Source organism: Mustela lutreola, chromosome 7 (genome assembly GCF_030435805.1).
Source record: "Mustela lutreola isolate mMusLut2 chromosome 7, mMusLut2.pri, whole genome shotgun sequence".
NCBI classification, from domain to species: Eukaryota; Metazoa; Chordata; class Mammalia; order Carnivora; family Mustelidae; genus Mustela; species Mustela lutreola.
Window position 1 is genome coordinate 105724391 of NC_081296.1, and position 18022 is coordinate 105742412.

Consider the following 18022-nt stretch of genomic DNA (forward strand, 5'->3'; position numbering starts at 1 on the left):
AAATCTTTTCCTCTTTTCTCTTTTTCTATCCCTCTCTCTCTCTCTCAGTTCCACTATGGGAATTATGGATATTTAAGTTTATATTATTCAGTGTGGCCAATGGCAGCACCTTTGAGCTAGCTCCTTCAAAATGTTTGGTACACTCTAACTTTCTTGTCACAATCAGAAGAACACTTTGTAATATATATAGAAATGCATAATGTAATACATCATCTATCAATATTGGGCACAATGACCAATATTCTATTGAAATGAACCAAACTTGGCAACACTCCTGAACGATGTTCATTCTTAGTGGGAGTCAAGCCAGTGAAGAGCATTTTCATCTTCTCAAACTCAAACTCTGTACCCATTAAACACTAAATACTCATTCTCTTCTCCTCCACTCCCTGTTAACTACCACTCCACTTCTGTTTCTACGAATTTGACTACTTTAGATACTTCAATAAATGGAATCATATAATATTTATGTTTTTTAGTTTCTAGCAGTTAACAATCCTATTTTATTATTTAAAAATATTTTGTTGCAAAAGGGAAAAGATGCAAGGCAGTAAAAAAGATTGACAGCGACATCAAATTTATTAGTTTTCAAGCTATCAGAAAGACAAACAAATCACTGACAACATGGGAAATGAGGCCTTTTTTTTTCCTGTTTGCTGTCAGAAATTAAAACTAAAAATTGTGTCATTGAGTAAAAACAAAACAAGAAATGGGGAGAAAAAATTTCCCCACTTTCTCATATTCTATATTTTTTTCCTTAAACTATCAACTTACTTACTTGGTTGTCTCTGTAATTTAAAGAGGCATGAAATGCTTATAGTGGATTCCAGGGGGAAAAGGAGGGACTCCAAGTCTTGCAGAGGGAGGTGGTGGGGATGGAATTGGGAGTGGTGGCAGATGCAACAGGTGAAGGGCTGAAGGAGGGCAACTGAAGCGGGCAGCACACATGGGGCATATCTCCCAGGTAGATGAGGGTACAAGGTTCTGAACGTGTGGTCCACCCAACAGCAGAATCACTAGAATCTCAGGAGTGGTTCCATGGAGATATCCCCCGTCTGGGGACTCAGACACACATTTCTGACACTATCCCTCAAACTGTGACAGGCTCTACCAAGTGGCTGGTCTCATGTTCACTTTTTCTCTATTAAGAACTTTCCCTGGGAGAAGTCAGTGATTTGTGAACAGAGTTTTCCGAAGCTTTTACCACCACAGCATACCCTTCGGATTGGCCATTTGCTCCATTCTCTGCTAAATTCAACTTTACCACATCATAGATTCCTAGCAAGTGAATGACTTGGATCTGTTACTGGTCTGTGGTCCACCAGGAGAAGTTGCGCACATAGTTTATCTCTTTCGTAGGTCACTATAGGTATGCAGAATTGTGGGGGTCTTGTTGCTGGGCTTGGAGATGGCTCCTGGCAAACAGGAGGAGGTGACTCTGTGTTACTGCTCCTGTCATCTGAGGGCTGTGAGTTGGCCATCAGCACATCATCATTTGGTCAAATCTGATCCATATTGCTGAATTCCAGGTTCTGACTGAACCCTATGTCAGTTATATATCAATCGAGTTCCCTCCTTCTGAAAAGGCTCCAGAAGGACAGAGATTGGCTTATTTCACTTAGCATAATGTTCTCAAGATTCACGCACATGGTAGCATGAAATAGGATCTCCTTCCTTTTTTAAGGCTGAACAATACCCCATTGTATATTTATACATGTGTTTACCCATTCGTTAGTCAATGGACATGTGGATTGCTTTCACCTCTTGGCTCTTATGAATGGCACTGCTATGAACGTAGTTGTGCAGGTATTTCTTCAAGACTCTGATTTCAGTTCTTTGGCTACATACCCAGAAGTGGGATTACTAGAGCTGTCCTTCTTAAGGCTGAATAATATTCCATTGTACATGTACACCACATTTTGTTCATCCATTAATCTCTCCATGGACATTTGGGCTATTTCCACATTTTGGCTATTGTGAATAACAGTACCATGAATGTGGGTATACAGATCTGTTTCTGGGTTCCTTCTTTTTTTTTTTTTTTTTAAATTTTATTTATTTGACAGAGAGAGATCACAAGTAGGCAGAGAGTCAGGCGAGGTGGCGAGGGGGAAGCAGGCTCCAGGCTGAGCAGAGAGCCGATGCGGGGCTCGATCCCAGGACCCTGAGATCATGACCAGAGCTGAAAGCAGAGGCCCAACCCACTGAGCCACCCAGGTGCCCCTCTGGATTCCTTCTTGATGAATGCCTGTGGCTCCCCCTATTCATTTGTTTATTATTCATTTATTCATTCATTATGCCTACCATGTGCCAGGAACAGTTTTAGGCATCAGAATACTCAGTGATCAAATCAGACAAAAGCACCTGCCCTACTAGAGCTTAAATTTCAAGGAGGGAAGGCATTCCATAAAAAAGAAATATAATAAATAATGTATTAAATGAGATTATGATACATGCCTTGGGGAAAAATAGGGCAGAGTTAGAGTGATAAGATGAGATGGATGGGTTGCAATTTTAAATGGGATGCTCCAGATAGTCCTCACTGAGAAGTGACATTTGGGCAGGAACTTGACAGAACTTAAGGAGGAAAGCCAAGAAAAGAAGTTCTTTTCAGCCATCAGGGAGAAATGATAAGAGCATCAATTTAAGTGATTTCTTAACCAAAATTAGAATGTGTAAAGAAATGAGTTTTTAGGATTATGTCAGTGGTAATCTTTTCTCTGGTGGACATCATTTAGTGCAATTAATTATATATAGAATACAGCTTGTGGCAGAGAAATTTCTCTGTATTCACTGGACTCTTTCACTTCCCTCCTGGGCTCACAGGAAGACTACTTTTCCCAAACCCATGTCTAGGTGGGACCATGTGACTAGTGCTGGATAAAAGAATGTAGATAGAAATCATGTAGGCCATCAGGTTTCCACCTCCCAAGTGGTCTTCCACCCTCACTCATCATTCTCTGTCTCTCTCTCCCTCTGCACATTCTGCTGGATGGAGGCAGAAGATCTAGTGGAGGACTCCAAGGCTCAGGGAAAAGTGGAGCCACAATATGAAAGAAGGTGGGACCCCTGAGTCCCTGCCAACTTGATGGCATTATGAAATGAGCAAGAATTAAACCTTTGGTATGGGTGTAAGCCATTGAGATTTGGGGTGGTCTGCTAGAGCAATTAGCCAATTTTAACACATATCCTATCCAGCTGCAGCCAGCTGGAAGCTATTTCTTTGCCAGTTATGTGTAAAGCAAACATCCCTATGTTGAGTCCCAGGTAGACAGCTCCTTAGACAGATGGTGTTGCTGCTTTTCTTACACAACTCTCTGCTGCTCCCACCTGAGGTTTGCTGGGGGTGAGAGAACAAGGTCTTCCATACCTTGAATAAGACTCTAGATTCATAGGCTTAGGATGCTATGAATGCTTTGCCCCTCTGTTGTGCAGGACTTCCCATGCACGGCACCATGAAAGGTGCTTCCGCCAATGGCAGGGCCTTCTGGGTAAACTATATTCAAAATAGTCTTAAATACATAGACTCCTAGCTTCCTGACTTTATTAGTGTACCTCAGAAGTAAAGCGTTGCCTGATATCTTTCCAGGCACTTCCTGTTCTTTTTCATCTCACTCAGATGGAACAATCACTGTCCCCTCTTTCTAGTTTATTCTAAAATGTCTGAGCTATGTCTTTCAGGCAATCTTTGAGCATTTTGTTTGTTTGTTTGGTCCCTGGGAAAGTAAAAACACTTCTCTCCATGGGTCTTAGCTTTAAACCACTGGCATACATTCTTTTGACTAAAGAAGTTATTTTAATGAATATATATATATATATATATATATATATATATATATATTCATGACATGACAATAGCTTACAATAAACATGGAAGAGATGTTGCAACTGCCTAACTGCCTAGACAAAGTATGGAGAGAAGAGTCAGAAAGGCCATGTTCAATATATATATATATATATTTTATTTGACAGAGAGAGAGAGGTCACAAGTAGGCAGAGAGGCAGGCAGAGAGAGAGGGGGAAGCAAGCTCCCTGCTGAGCAGAGAGCCCAATGCGGGACTCAATCCCAGGACCCTGGGATCGCGACCTGAGCTGAAGGCAGAGAAAGCTTTAATCCACTGAGCCACCCAGGTGCCTCTATTTTAATGAATTTTATATCTATTCTTGGTTTGGTGGTTTTGGGGAAAGGGTTGATTATCCAAGGATCTAAAATGTCTGTTAGTTTTCCTGAGTTCCCTCTAGTTCACTAATGTCTTGTTGCAGCCCACTGGAGCACCCTGAGCCACACCCCTGACCTGCCTGATTTCAGTAGTCATATGAACAATTCCATGCATATGGACAACATCCTACCTCAAGTGTATGCATGGTGTCTCTCTACTTTTCTTAATGCTTTCTCAGAAGCTGTGGAAGTTTGTTCAATTGATATGTGGGTTTAGGGGAACCTAACGCAAGACAGTTGGAAATGGAAGCGTTAGAAAAAGCAAAGTCTCAGGATAGGACACTGAAACTCGTGAGAAGAAAGCAAGGACCCCAGTGCTAGTGGTGTGTGGCAATGGAGAGAACCTCTGGTGAGCTCATCCTCATAACTGCTAAGAATCTCACTAGCGAAGAGCTAGCATGAGGTTTAGGTAGAAGGGGGAAGCACTGACTTCCACAGTAGCTCTAGTAGTTATGAGGGTAAGTATGAAGATTGCGAGTTGGCCAACTTTTATTATCTGCTTTAAAAACCTGGAAGAAAGAGAATGATCTATCAATTCAGGGCATGCTGTGAAGCCCAGAAAGTGTTCTTGGTAGCATTACCGAGCTGCTTCTCTTCAACTGGTGGGTGACAGATGTGCTAGTAAGGAGACTGCTTGTCATTGACAAGTTTCCTTTTGGTAAGATCAGAGGTCTCATAGGGAAGGAGTAGATGCTGAGACATATTTGATGGATGTGCCTGAGAATTCTGAAGCCCTAGATTCTTCAGAGTGGGAAGAAACATTCCCCTCCATCTTGCTAGAGAAGAGCAGCCCCCCCCCCCCTTTGCCAACAGATGGACATGAAGCCTTCACCTGAGGTGGAAGTAAGATGACACCCATCCTTTCCAGGTCTACCCACACCTTCCACCATTGCCATCAGATGAATAATTAGGGTCAGCTCTTGGCATAGCCCAAGCAGTGCCTGCTGCAGAAGCAGAGAGCACACTCCTGGAAGAACTGCAGGATCTTACCAATATGTCCTGGTAGGAACCTAGAGATGGTGTATGGGAGAAGACCTTGAGGGTGCTCAGTCGAGGGAGTGGGACATAAAGTTCTGTACAGAAGCAATTACTGACCTGGAAGCACCTTCCCATGATGCAGGATTAAACTTCCTGGTGAGGACCCTTAAGAGGTTGCTAGCTGGATTCTTTGATGGTTGGACATGACAATAGCTTACAATAAACATGGAAGAGATGTTGCAACTGCCTAACTGCCTAGACAAAGTATGGAGAGAAGAGTCAGAAAGGCCATGTTCAAACTGGTTTACTAAAGGACACCAGAGAACCTACCAGTGACTGTGTTGCCCAGCTTGAGGGACCCTTTGCTAATACAAGAAGGAACACACTAATGAGAGTGGCAGTGACCATATTAAGTCAAAGGTGGCCATGCTCCACAGGCTTCAGACCATGGCCCTCCACCTCTCAGACCTCAGGACGGGGTATGGGAGCTGCTCGGTGGACAGTCCCTGTAAATGGCCAATGTCTTACCTCAGGCATGCATCAGGGCATCAATCTACGTTTTGCTTTAGCACTTCCTCCTAAGTCTTTTTGGTCCAAATAGATGCGATCCAGAAGTGTGGGGGGAAATTAATGCATTAGAAGACAAACTTCACTGAATGAAGAAGTTAGGGAGTCAATCCCCAGCCTCCTTGTCCTTCAGTGGGATAATTCTGAGAAACATTCTCCACAGTTCCTCTAACGGTCTGTTGTGGGACTGAGACCCCGATGTTCACAGCAGTAAGAAGTCTCCTGTTCTGGCCTCTTTTTCACTCAGGAAGTCACCATGCATTATTACTTCTTCTGTTCTGTCTCTCTGTCTCAGCAGCTTCGCTCCTGCTCCCTCCCAATTCAACTACCACACCCCAGTTCTTGTTTCACACTTTGCTTTTACAGAAGCTCAAACTAAGGCTCTTCTGTGCTAGAATTTCAAGTTCCTAAAATTAATGTCTGGGAATCACAGGACGCTGGGCACCAATTAGCCTATTAAAATATCCTCATTTGGAAAACATATCCTAGCTTAGCATTAGCAGGTTCTTGGTAATATTGGCATTCTCAAAATGGTAGTACATTTCACTCTCTCTACCTCAAGTCCATTTAGGGGGGAGGCGATATTTTTCCTAACATTCCCCAAGCCCCACAGAGAATTCTTGATTGCAAAGCTGAGACAATATAGGGAAAGCCACAGGGACTTAAACTCCTGTAAATTTGCTGGTCTGAGGCAAGGGTTAAAATTTCCATAGGCTTAGGGATAAATACCTCCTTCTGAGAAACAGAACAAATGATAGATAATAGCCACCAGGGAGTAATGGTTGTCTGGGCAAAATAAGAAGTAACAATTCCAAGCCGGCTTGCACAAGTATTTCTATTTTCCAGGAGCCCTACAGAACATCAACCACAAAGAAAGGCATCCTGTGACTGTCTTGTGTCCACTAAAAAGTAACAGCTACAAGATAATAACCGTGGGACTGTAGGACGTTTCCCTACTCACAGCCCCTCACCCTTTGGAAAAGTGCCTTTATAAGCCTTGCAAGCTACCCCTTTAGGGAGTGACATTCCTCTTTCTCATTGGCCTTCTCGTATATAAGCTATCTCTAAAACCCCCACCTGCTTTTTTTGTATCATGGTCAGTGTTCATTTCTATGACATTGAGACTCAAGAACCTGGTCTTGGGGGTCCAGCAACAAAGCCAGATAAAACTCACAATATGAGTGAGCTAATAGCTGGAACCACTGTATCTCATACAGAGCAGCTGTTACTTATTTATTTATTTTCCCCTGAGGATAGACTGGCTGCATCCTTTTATTTTTTTATTTTTATTTTTTAATTTATTTTCAGTGTAACAGTATTCATTGTTTTTGCACCACACCCAGTGCTCTATGCAATCCGTGTCCTCTCCAATACCCACCACCTGGTTCTCCCAACCTCCCACCCCCTGCCCCTTCAAAACCCTCAGATTGTTTTTCAGGGTCCCTAGTCTCTCATGATTCACCTCCCCTTCCAATTTCCCTCAACTCCCTTCTCCTTTCCATCTCCCCATGTCTTCCATGCTATTTGTTATGCTCCACAAATAAGTGAAATCATATGATAATTGACTCTCTCTGCTTGACTTATTTCACTCAGCATAATCTCTTCCAGTCCTGTCCATGTTGCTACAAAAGTTGGGTATTCATCCTTTCTAATGGAGGCATAATACTCCATAGTGTATATGGACCATCTTCCTTATCCATTCGTCCGATGAAGGGCATCTTGGTTCTTTCCACAGTTTGGCGACCGTGGCCATTGCTGCAATAAACATTGGGGTACAGATGGCCCTTCTTTTCACTACATCTGTATCTTTGGGGTAAATACCCAGGAGTGCAATTGCAGGGTCATAGGGAAGCTCTATTTTTAATTTCTTGAGGAATCTCCACACTGTTCTCCAAAGTGGCTGCACCAACTTGCATTCCCACCAACAGTGTAAGAGGGTTCCCCTTTCTCCACATCCCCTTCAACACATGTTGTTTCCTGTCTTGCTAATTTTGACCATTCTAAGTGGTGTAAGGTAGTATCTCAATGTGGTTTTATTTTGAATCTCCCTAATGGCTAGTGATGATGAACATTTTTTCATGTGTCTGATAGCCATTTGTATGTCTTCATTGGAGAAGTATCTGTTCATATCTTCTGCCCATTTTTTGATATGATTATCTGTTTTGTGTGTGTTGAGTTTGAGAAGTTCTTTATAGATCCTGGATATCAACCTTTTGTCTGTACTGTCATTTGCAAATACCTTCTCCCATTCCGTGGGTTGCCTCTTTGTTTTGTTGACAGTTTCCTTTGCTGTGCAGAAGCTTTTGATTTTGATGAAGTCCCAAAAGTTCATTTTCCAGAGCAGCTGTATTAAAAACAATAAGGGGATCTCATTAGGTGGAGTGCAATTGAAAGTAATTGCATTTTTTCAGGTAAGCACTTCAGTGTGTCCACTTCCTGAGCCGTAGTTCTCCATGCTAACTCCCGTCAAATATTTGCACTGCTGTTTGCTAAGACCCGCTTCACCTGAATTATTATCATCCGTTGGAGTTTATATCTGACTTACTTTTGATCTGTACAACAGCAGATGTCTCTGTTTCCACCTTTATCAGGAAAAGAATCTTTCCTGATTTGCATCTCAGATCTTGAAATATTCTCTCTGGTAGACCTAAGCCTTACAACTTCATTGAAAGCTTCCTGAATCTCATTTCATCCACAGTATCTTCTCTCTTAGGAATACAATATCTCACTGGTTCCAGCCTCTCCAAACTCAGAACTCTTTAGAGCCCTCCTTTCCCGATGCCCCAGGAGAGGCCCTCAGTGCCAGGTGGGCAGCGAGATTCAGACTGGTTATTTAGATGTTCCTTGTCCTTACTGTTGTGGTTTTCCACTAGAAATTCCTTGATGTCAAAAATAACATCTTGGTAATTCAGTTCCTAGCACAAGGTCATGCACAGAGAAACACTTAATATAATCTTTTTGTTATTGTTTAAGCAGGGAGAGGGAGAGAGAATCTTAAGCAGTCTTCATGCCCAACCTGATGCAGGGCTCAATCTCAAAACCCTGAGATCATGACCTGAGGGGAAACCAAGAATCAGTCGCTTACACTGAGCCACCCAGGTGTCCCCTAATATAGTCTTTTATAAATGAAGACTGAGGGGCACTTGGGTGGCCCAGTAGGTGAGCATCTGGCTCTTGGTTTTGGCTCAGGTCATGATCTCATGGGTGCTGGGACAGAGCCCCAGGTCTGGCTCTGTGCTCAGCAGGGAATCTGATTGATGATGCTCTCCCTCTACCCCACCCCTCCCCTTCAGCTCTGTCTCTCTCTCTCTCAATAAATAAATAAGTAAATCTTAAAAAAAAAAAAAAAAGACTGAGCCATATTTAAATTTAGAAAACACAAAAGAAAAAATTTAAATGTGACATTTTAATATATTCTAACAAATAAACAATATTTTTGCTTTGGGTTAATATTAGAAGGCTGGTCAGCAGGTTCACACAGCTATACTTCTTAATACTTAGAAGCCCAGAGTAATTTAAAAACACACAAAAAATACTATGTTATATGAGTTGGCGAGAGCAGAGTAATGGAATCAATCATATTCCTATATAATGTGTAGTGTTCTCTATGGTATAAAGACAGTAAAATAGTAATACCCAACATCCACTACCAGTGCTGTTCTTTTGTGTTACATAGCTCTAAAGGGCATAAGAATTATGGTACTGTGTAGGAGTGAGGTCCATGGAGCAAATGTTTAAAGAATATTGAACATAGATGGAATGAGAGAGATTATGTAATTCAACTCCCTGATTGTACATCTGTGGACTCAGAGGTAAAGAGATTTGCTTAGGGCACAAGGTAGTTAGTGGAATAATGAGTCTTCTGATTGCTAGGACTGTGCCCTCCTACCATGCTGTGTGGATATAAGGTATAAACCTTTTGGTCCTTCTCAGCTATAGGCTTATCAGGAGGTCAGGAAAGGGGGAAATCTGAAAGTCAGACTAAAGTTTTATGAACAAAGATATTCATTATAATGTTTATAATAATAAAAATGTTTATAATAGCCAACAAATTAGAAGTTATCTGAATTCCAACAATAAAGAAATAGTTAAGTGAATAGTGAGAGAGTGGAGTAATAAGATAATGCACAATGGAATACTGTGTAGCCATTAGGAGTATTCTATAAAAAAAATTTTAATACCATGAGGGAAAAGAGGGATACTAAATTTATATGTAGTATTATCTCCCCTGGGTAGACAGAAATATAATGCATAGAAAAGTTGGAGACAAAAGCATACTGAAATAATAACTGGCTATCAACAGGTAACTTACTTGAGTGCTGAAACTAGGTGGTGATTTTTGTTTTTTTTTTTTCAAGACTTTATTTATTTATTTATTTATTTGAGAGTGAGAGTGAGTGCAAATGGGCAAAGGGGCAGAGGGTAAGGGACAGGGACAGGGAGAGGGAGAGAATCTCAAGCAGATTCCACACTGAGCATGGAGCCCCACACGGGGCTTGACCTCATGACCCTGAGATTATGACCTGAGCTAAAACGAAGAATCTGATGCTTAACTGACTGAGTCACCCAGGTGTCCCTGATTTTTATTTAAAAAAAAAATAATAATAATATTCTAAGGGTGCTTGTCTGGCCTGACCAATAGAGCATGGGACCTTTGTTCTCAGTGTTGTGTGTTCAAGCCTCATTCTGGGCACAGAGCTTACTTAAAAATAAACAAACAAACAAATAAACAAACAATGTACTAAGCTTTTCATAATGATTTTCTAACAGGAAACACTTTTAGGTAGAAACAATATGATGATCTAAAATGTATTAATCCAAACCTATAAATTTTTACATGAGAGTATTCAGTATCTCTGCATCAATCTTTGAGTAAGAGAGGGTGCTTATCAGGAAAAGCCAGACTTTTCATCATAGTAATGTGCTGCTGTGGATATTTCTGACATGCCAAATACAAAGGAAGTAATATCAGAAAATATCAACAGGCCCTACAGCTGATTTGTGACCCTGACAAGAAATCTAATAAAGAAAACTAGTAAACTTTCAGATTTTGTGGTTTTTACTCTGGGTCTGACACTTTCCCCCTATTTATTTATCTACTCATTTATTTTAAAGATTTTATTTACTTATTTGAGAAAGAAAGGGAGAGAGGTCATGAGCAGGAGTGGAGGCAGAGTAAGAGAGAGAAACAGACTCCAGAATCCACACTGAGCAGGGAGCTTGATGCGGGACTCAATCCCAAGATCCTGAGATTATGAGCCAAGCCAAAGGCAGATGCTTAACCGACTGAGACACCTGGACGCCCCTCTTACCCCATTATTTAAAAATTCATTCATAAACATCTTGATTTTATCTTGTGTGAGAGTATGAAAATCATTGTCTTTATGAGTTTAGGTCCTCTGAGAAGCAGATTCCAAGGTGGGGTTAGATGTGCAAGAGAGGTTAATAGCTGTGAAGGGTGAGGAGGGGAGGGAGGACGAGGCAGGAAGAGCCTTGAGATGGAAACAAAGGTCCAACTCCTGTGGAAGCAGAGAGGAAGGGGAGGTTGGGTAGTAAGAGTCTCAGACTGCAGTACAGTTCCAAGAGACGTGCAGCCAGGCCTATGGGGAATCCTCCAACCAAAATACTAACTGAAGAAGTTTTGAGTTTCACGTGAATAGGTACACATTTGTACGGCATTGTGCTCAGTCATTGCCTGGGGGAATTGTGACCTTGGAGCCCAGTGAAGTGGTACATTCTCAGGGGTGGCCATTAGGGCCAGAGTCAATCATGCTCACCTCAGCTGGGCATCTGGCCAGCACAAGTTCAGGGCTATCACAGTCATTAAGATGCACATAACAAGATGGATGGCTGAATGGTTCCTTAAGTCTCTGAAACACAGAATGGAGACCTTGACATTTTCTTGAAGTTCATCACTATCTAAAGATATGCTATGAGGCAACGCCTAAAGTAACGTGAAGTGAAGCACATCTGAATTTGTGGGCTGATAACGCATATCACTTTCCAGTTGCCTCACATATGCAGAAATAGTTATCTTGTGCATATTTAACTTCTCCAGATGAACTTTGGCTGGGGATACACAGCTCATCTGTTCTGCTCTACTTTGGTTTTGTTTTCGCTAATTCTCTATTTCAGGTAAATATAATGAAGATAATAATATATTGCAAATGAGATACCAATTCAGAACATTTCACAGTATTTCCTTTGGAAGTATTGGCTCAACAGAGATTATAATTACTGGAAAGCAGAAATGTAAAGCTGTCATACAAATTGAAATGTTTCTACTGTTTCTCTGAGGCATGTAATCAATTCAGCTGAAGCAATCAACAAAACCAGTTGTTTATTGTTAGGTGGTCCAAACTGCCTACTGGCTAACTGGGTTTCTTCAGATTTAATTGACTAGATGTTGAACTGCTGTGATAACATATACCAGCATGCCCAGATGGCTTTTAAAGCGGCAAGACTGCTGAAAAGTTACTATAGCTAATTTTAATGAGTAAAACTCCTTTCAATAATTCTGCACTTTGAAACAAAAACACTATTGGATTGTAAAATGGTCAAAACATCCAGTAAGCTTGGATAGTATATACGTTTATTAATTTTTAAAATTACCTTGCAATAACTGAGGAGGGAGTTAAATTTTTGTCTCTGAAATCTTCTTTTTCAGTATGCTTTTGTGTTATGGGGGTAGAATAAACCAGTATGGGCTGCTCATGGTATAAGTTCAATGACTACTACTTTTTTTTTTTTTTAAGTCAAGTATGGTTGATACCTAATGTTACATTAGTTTCAGGTGTACAGCATTGTGATTCTACAATTCTATACTTTATACTGTGCTCACCACAAGTGTAGCTACTGTCTGTCCCCATATAATGCTATTACAATACCACTGACTACATTCCCTAGCATGTACTTTTCATCCCTGTGAATTACACACTCCGTAACTGAAAGCTTGTATCTCCAGCTCACCCATTGTGCCCATTGCCCAACTCCCTCCCCTCTGGACCACCAGTTTGTTCTCTTTATGGGTCTGTTTCTGCTTGTTTTGTTTGTTCATTTTTTTTTTTTTTTTTTTTTAGATTCAACATATAGGTCTAATCATATGGTATTTGTCCTTCTCTGTCTGACTTATTTTACTGAGCATACTACCCTCTAAGTCCATCCATATTGTTGGAAAAGGAAAGATCTCATTCTTTATTATGGCTGAGTAATATTCATATATATATATATATATATATATTTCACATCTTTATCATTCATCTAAGATCAACACTTGGGTTGTCTCCATGTCTTGGCTATCGTAAATAATGCTATAATAAACACAGGGGGCACATATCTTTTTGAATTAGTGTTTTTGTTTTCTTTGACAAATACCCAATAGTGGAATTACTGGATCATAGGGGATTTCTATTTTTAATTTTTTAAAGTAAACTCCATACTGTTTTCCACAGTGGCTGCACAAAATTACATTCCCACCAATTGTGCACAAGTGTTCCTTTTTCTCCATATTCTCACCAATACTTGTAGTTTCTTGTATTTTTGATACCAGCCATTTTATCTGGTATAAAGTGATTATCTCATTGTGGTTTTGATTTGCATTACTTTGATATTAGTGATGTTGAGCATCTTTTCCAGTGCCTGTTGGCCTTCTGTATGTCTTCTTTGGGGAAATGTCTATTTGTATCCTCTGCCCATTTTTAATCTACTTATTTGGGTTTTTTGGTGTTGAGTTGTATAAGTTCTTTATATATTTGGTCTCTTAGTGGCTATATCATTTGCAAATATCTTCTCCCATTCAGTAGGTTGCCTTTTTGTTTTGTTGATGGTTTCTTTTGCCATGCAAGCACTTTTTATTCTAGTCCCAACAGCTTACTTTTCTTTTGTTTCTTTTGCCTAAGGAGACATACCTAGTTAAGTTTTGTTCAGCTTGCTGTCAGAGATTACTGCCTATGTTTTATCTAGGGGTTTTATGGTTTCAGGTCTCACATTTACGTCTTTAATCCATTCTGAGTTTATTGTTGTATATGGTGTAAGACAGTGGTCCTTTAAAAAAATATTATTGTGGTAAGAACATTTAACATGAGATCTACTCTCTTACATTTTTAAGTGTACATTATTATCAATGACCATAGGCACAATGTTGCACAGACCTCTAGAGCTTATTTGTTTTGCTTAACTGCAACTTCATGCCTGTTGATTAGTAACACCCGGTCCCTAGCAACCACCATTCTACTCTTTGAGTCCATGAATTTGACTATTTTAGGTAACTAATATAAGTGGAACCATGCAGAATTTGTCTTCCATGATTGGCCTATTTCACTTAGCATGTGTTGCTGCATATTGAAGAATTTCCTTCTTTTTAAAGACTGAATGATATTCCATTGTATGTATATACCACATTTTCTTCATTCTTTCATTTACTGAATGCCATTTAGGTCGTTTCCACATTGTGTGACTAATGTGGCAATGAACATGGAAGTGCTGGTATCTCTTCAAGATTCTGATTTCAATTCTTTTGAATAAATATCCAGAAGTGATAAATCTTCGTACTTTTCCACAGTGGCTGACCATTTTGCAGTTTGACAAAACTGTCCTTTTCCCATTGTGTATTCTTGGTACTTTTGTGGAAGATCAGTTAGTTAATCATACACGCATGGATTTATTTATGGGCTTTCTATTCTGTCCCATTAATTTCTATATCTATCTTTATGCCAGTATCATATTGTTTTGGTTACAGTTGCTTTGTAATATATTTTGAAATCAAGAAGTATGATGCTTCTGGTTTTGTTCTTCTTCCTCAAGACTGATTTGCCCATTCATGGTCTTTTGTGGTTCCATATGAATTATAGAATTATTTTTTCTATTTATGTAAAAAAATTTCAATTGGGTTGTGATAGGGAACTGCATTAAATCTGTAGATCATTTTGAATAGCTATGATATTTTAACAATATTAAGTCTCCCAATCCGTAATCACAGGGTGTCTTTCCATTTGTGTCTTCTTTTGTTTCTTCCATCAGTGTTTTGTAGTTTCAGCATACAGGTCTTTCACCTTCTTGGTTAAACTTATTGCTAAGTATTTTATTCTTTTTGGTACTATTAAAAATTGCATTTTTTCATTTTCCCTTTCAGATTGTTTTTGTTCATGTCTAGAAACACAAGTGATTTTGTATGTTGATTTTGTATCCTGTAACATTACTAAATTAGTTTATTAGCTCTAACAGTTTTCTTGTGGAGTATATAGGGTTTTCTATCTATAATAAGATCATGTTATCTGAAAACAGGGATACTATTACTCTTCCTTTCCAATTTGAATGTGCTTCTATTCTTTTTCCTGCCTAATTGCTCTGGCTAGGACTTCCAATATACTATGTTGAATAGAAGTGGCAAAAGTGGGCACCCTTCCTTTGTTCCTAACATTTGAGGAAAATTTTTCAGTTTTTTACCGCTGAGTATGCTGTTAGCTGTGGGCTTTTAATATCTGGCCTTTATTTCAATGACTATACTTCTTGTAGACAAAGAATGGATCAGACTCTTTCAGTCTGTGATTCATTCTCAAAGTGTGGCTCCTGGACCTAGCAGCAACCCATGTACCCAGGAACTTGTTAGAAGTGCAAATCCTCAGGCTCACCCCAGACCAACTGAATCTGAAACTTTGGGAGTAGAGCCGGCAATCTGTGTTCCAACAATTCGTCCAGGTGATTTTGATGCGTGCTAGGAGGAAGACTGGCTAATATCATTTCCCATGTATATTCTTCAGAAAATATTCTGTGGCATATTGACAAGTGTTATGCAACAGAGGAGTTCTTTATTTTGAATATATTTGGGAAATTCTGAGTGAAAAAGCTAAGTAGAACTCACAGACCATGCTCACAGAGGCCCCTCCAGGTCATTCCTCCTGATCTGTCACTATTTACAGGAACCTGCTTATGTCCCACAAATAATAGCACATTCCATGTCCTTTCTCTTAAGGGCCTAGTTTCCAACTAGGCTCTCAGCCATTCAGAGTCCATTCTCCTTCTATCATTCCGAAGCCGACTTTTCTTTTATCCACCCCCCTATGACTGACAGGGGGGAAACAGTGTGCTCTGATGTCCCACCCCTGCAGGGCAATCACAGTATAATTAATGAGCAACATATTAACTAAAGAGTAGGTTATTCAGTCCTAAATAACTACTCTTCTGGGACATAATCAAGTATATATTTAGAAAAAAGACATTTTTCTGCAAGGACACAGTCTTGCTGAAGACATAGCCAATTCCTATTTCTAAACTGAATGAAAACATCTCAGTCTGAGGCATCTATATTTGAGCTATTTCAGTGGTTCAGTGCTCCCAAAATTAATGTGGAGTTATTTGCTTTACATCTATCTGCAATGCAGAACCTAGCAAAGGCCTGCCCACAGAATAGATTCCAATTTCCATTTTAAAATGCAGAAATTGGTTATGAGACCCCAGATAGCAGCTTTTTCATTTCAGCAGCTTAGAATTCAAACTCTCCCTCCAGCAACAGGAAGAAACTTCAGGCAGCTTAAATATACTGGTTTGTCCCTGATATAGGACTTCCATGAGAGAGTCCAAATTAGTTTTTCACTAAAGAAAAAAAGTGAATATACTCCAATGCTTTCAAATTTTAGTTTAGTTTCACTGTCAGTTCAATGGTGTAAGCTAAAGAGCAGAAGGAGAACATCCAGAAAAAGGGATTATTCCAGACTCTAAAAAACCAATACTGCATATCTTGTCTGCCTTCACTTGAATCAAGATATATCCTTACACAGTAAAGTAAGGCTGTGTAGGAAAGAACCCTTCCAAAGCCCGGACCCTACGGAAAGTAGATAAAATCTGGGTAAGACAGAACTTGGAAATGAACTCAAGCATGACTTCAGATTTAAAACCTCTTAAAGGAAAAGACCAAGTTATGCCAAGTTGCTTGTGCCCAGTCCTAATAAGAATAATCCAGTTCCAAAGAAGAAGGGGCATTGATTTAAGGACTGTTGGCATGGGGAACAATAGATGACGTATCATCCCTTTATATCCTATAATAAGTGCGTGTCATCCCAGCCTTTCCTCTAGTTCCTCTGACTCAAATTCATGCATTGTTAAAAACTTATCAAAATGCACTGAATCAGGGCATTGCAGACAACAAAAATAGAGACAGTTTTTGACGCCAAGCCAAATAATTTTGGCTCTTCTTCCCAACGTTCATGTAAACAAACTGTCAGACACCCATACGTACGAATGGAAAATTATTCACAAAGGGGGCTGATGACTGAGGTTCTCAGAACAGTTATAACAGCAGAGAAATAATTCACTGCCATGTTGTCTGCAGAGAGCTGTTTCTTCCCTTAGTGTCATGTCATATTAACAAGTGTTTCATCTCATGTTGTCCACCACTAAACACAAAACTCTCATGTAAATTACAGTAATTAAAACCCAGGTCTTTCTAAGCAGAAACAGTAAAGATTTTCCCTGTGCTGCTGTTTCTCTCTCCATGAAAAAAAGGAGAAAGATGCAGAATAACTGTCCTGAAAGTTTGGAGGTCAGATCTTGGAGAAAATAATCATCAACAAAGCATTTGCATCTATTGAAAAAGGAGTGATGAGAAAAAAAAAAAAGCACCAAAATCTCATATGGAAGTCTGAAGAAACTCAACTGAGGGAGATGAGAGCATTACAAACATAGCTGGATTTTAAATGTGTTCAATAAATACATGCTAAAGGTTTTAACTGGATAATGGTTACAGATCGTAAATGATCCTTGAAGCAAATTTAAAAAAAAAATCAAAGTTTTAGTTGTAGTAGGGATTGTCAGATACTCCCAATATCTATCCTCTCATATTCTGTAGTATAGGATTTGTAGCTGACTATACAGCCTGCCAGTTTGCTTGCATATCCCAGGCCCCCAATAAACCAGCTGAGACCTAGGACAAACTAGTGCTAAGATGGATGCAGGCAGAAGTGGTCTGTGCATCTCCCAGGCTGTCCCCTGAAGAGAAGAAGCATGCCCTCCACTCCCGCTTCCCCCGCATCCATAGGCTGAAATGTGGATGAGGACGTAGGTACAGTTAGTTGAGGGTGACACCTTAGCCATAAGGACCAGTAAGACAGAATCCAGGGTCCTGAACCACATAGCAGCCCCTGACTACTCACATATAATTAGAGAAAGAAACTATCTTGTCTAAATCATGTTGTTTAGATTACCTATCATAGAAGTTGAATGAATATTCTATTGTTGCAAGGTATATTTGTTTAAAATGCAGGA

The 18022-nt window shown here is 39.9% G+C and overlaps 1 long non-coding RNA gene and 1 pseudogene across 1 annotated transcript in view; both read right to left on the minus strand.

Annotated features, from left to right (window-relative positions):
- Positions 1–795: 795 nt before the first annotated feature.
- LOC131837237 (cleavage and polyadenylation specificity factor subunit 7-like) lies at positions 796–1728 on the minus strand (annotated as a pseudogene).
- Positions 1729–7088: 5360 nt separating this feature from the next.
- Positions 7089–18022, minus strand: part of LOC131836555 (uncharacterized) — a 56461-nt gene continuing 45527 nt past the window's right edge. Inside the window, exons 3-4 of the long non-coding RNA XR_009355668.1 lie at positions 11542–11634; positions 7089–8108 (exon numbers count right to left, since the gene is read on the minus strand). This is a non-coding gene — a long non-coding RNA (uncharacterized LOC131836555). The remainder of the gene's footprint in view (positions 8109–11541; positions 11635–18022) is intronic.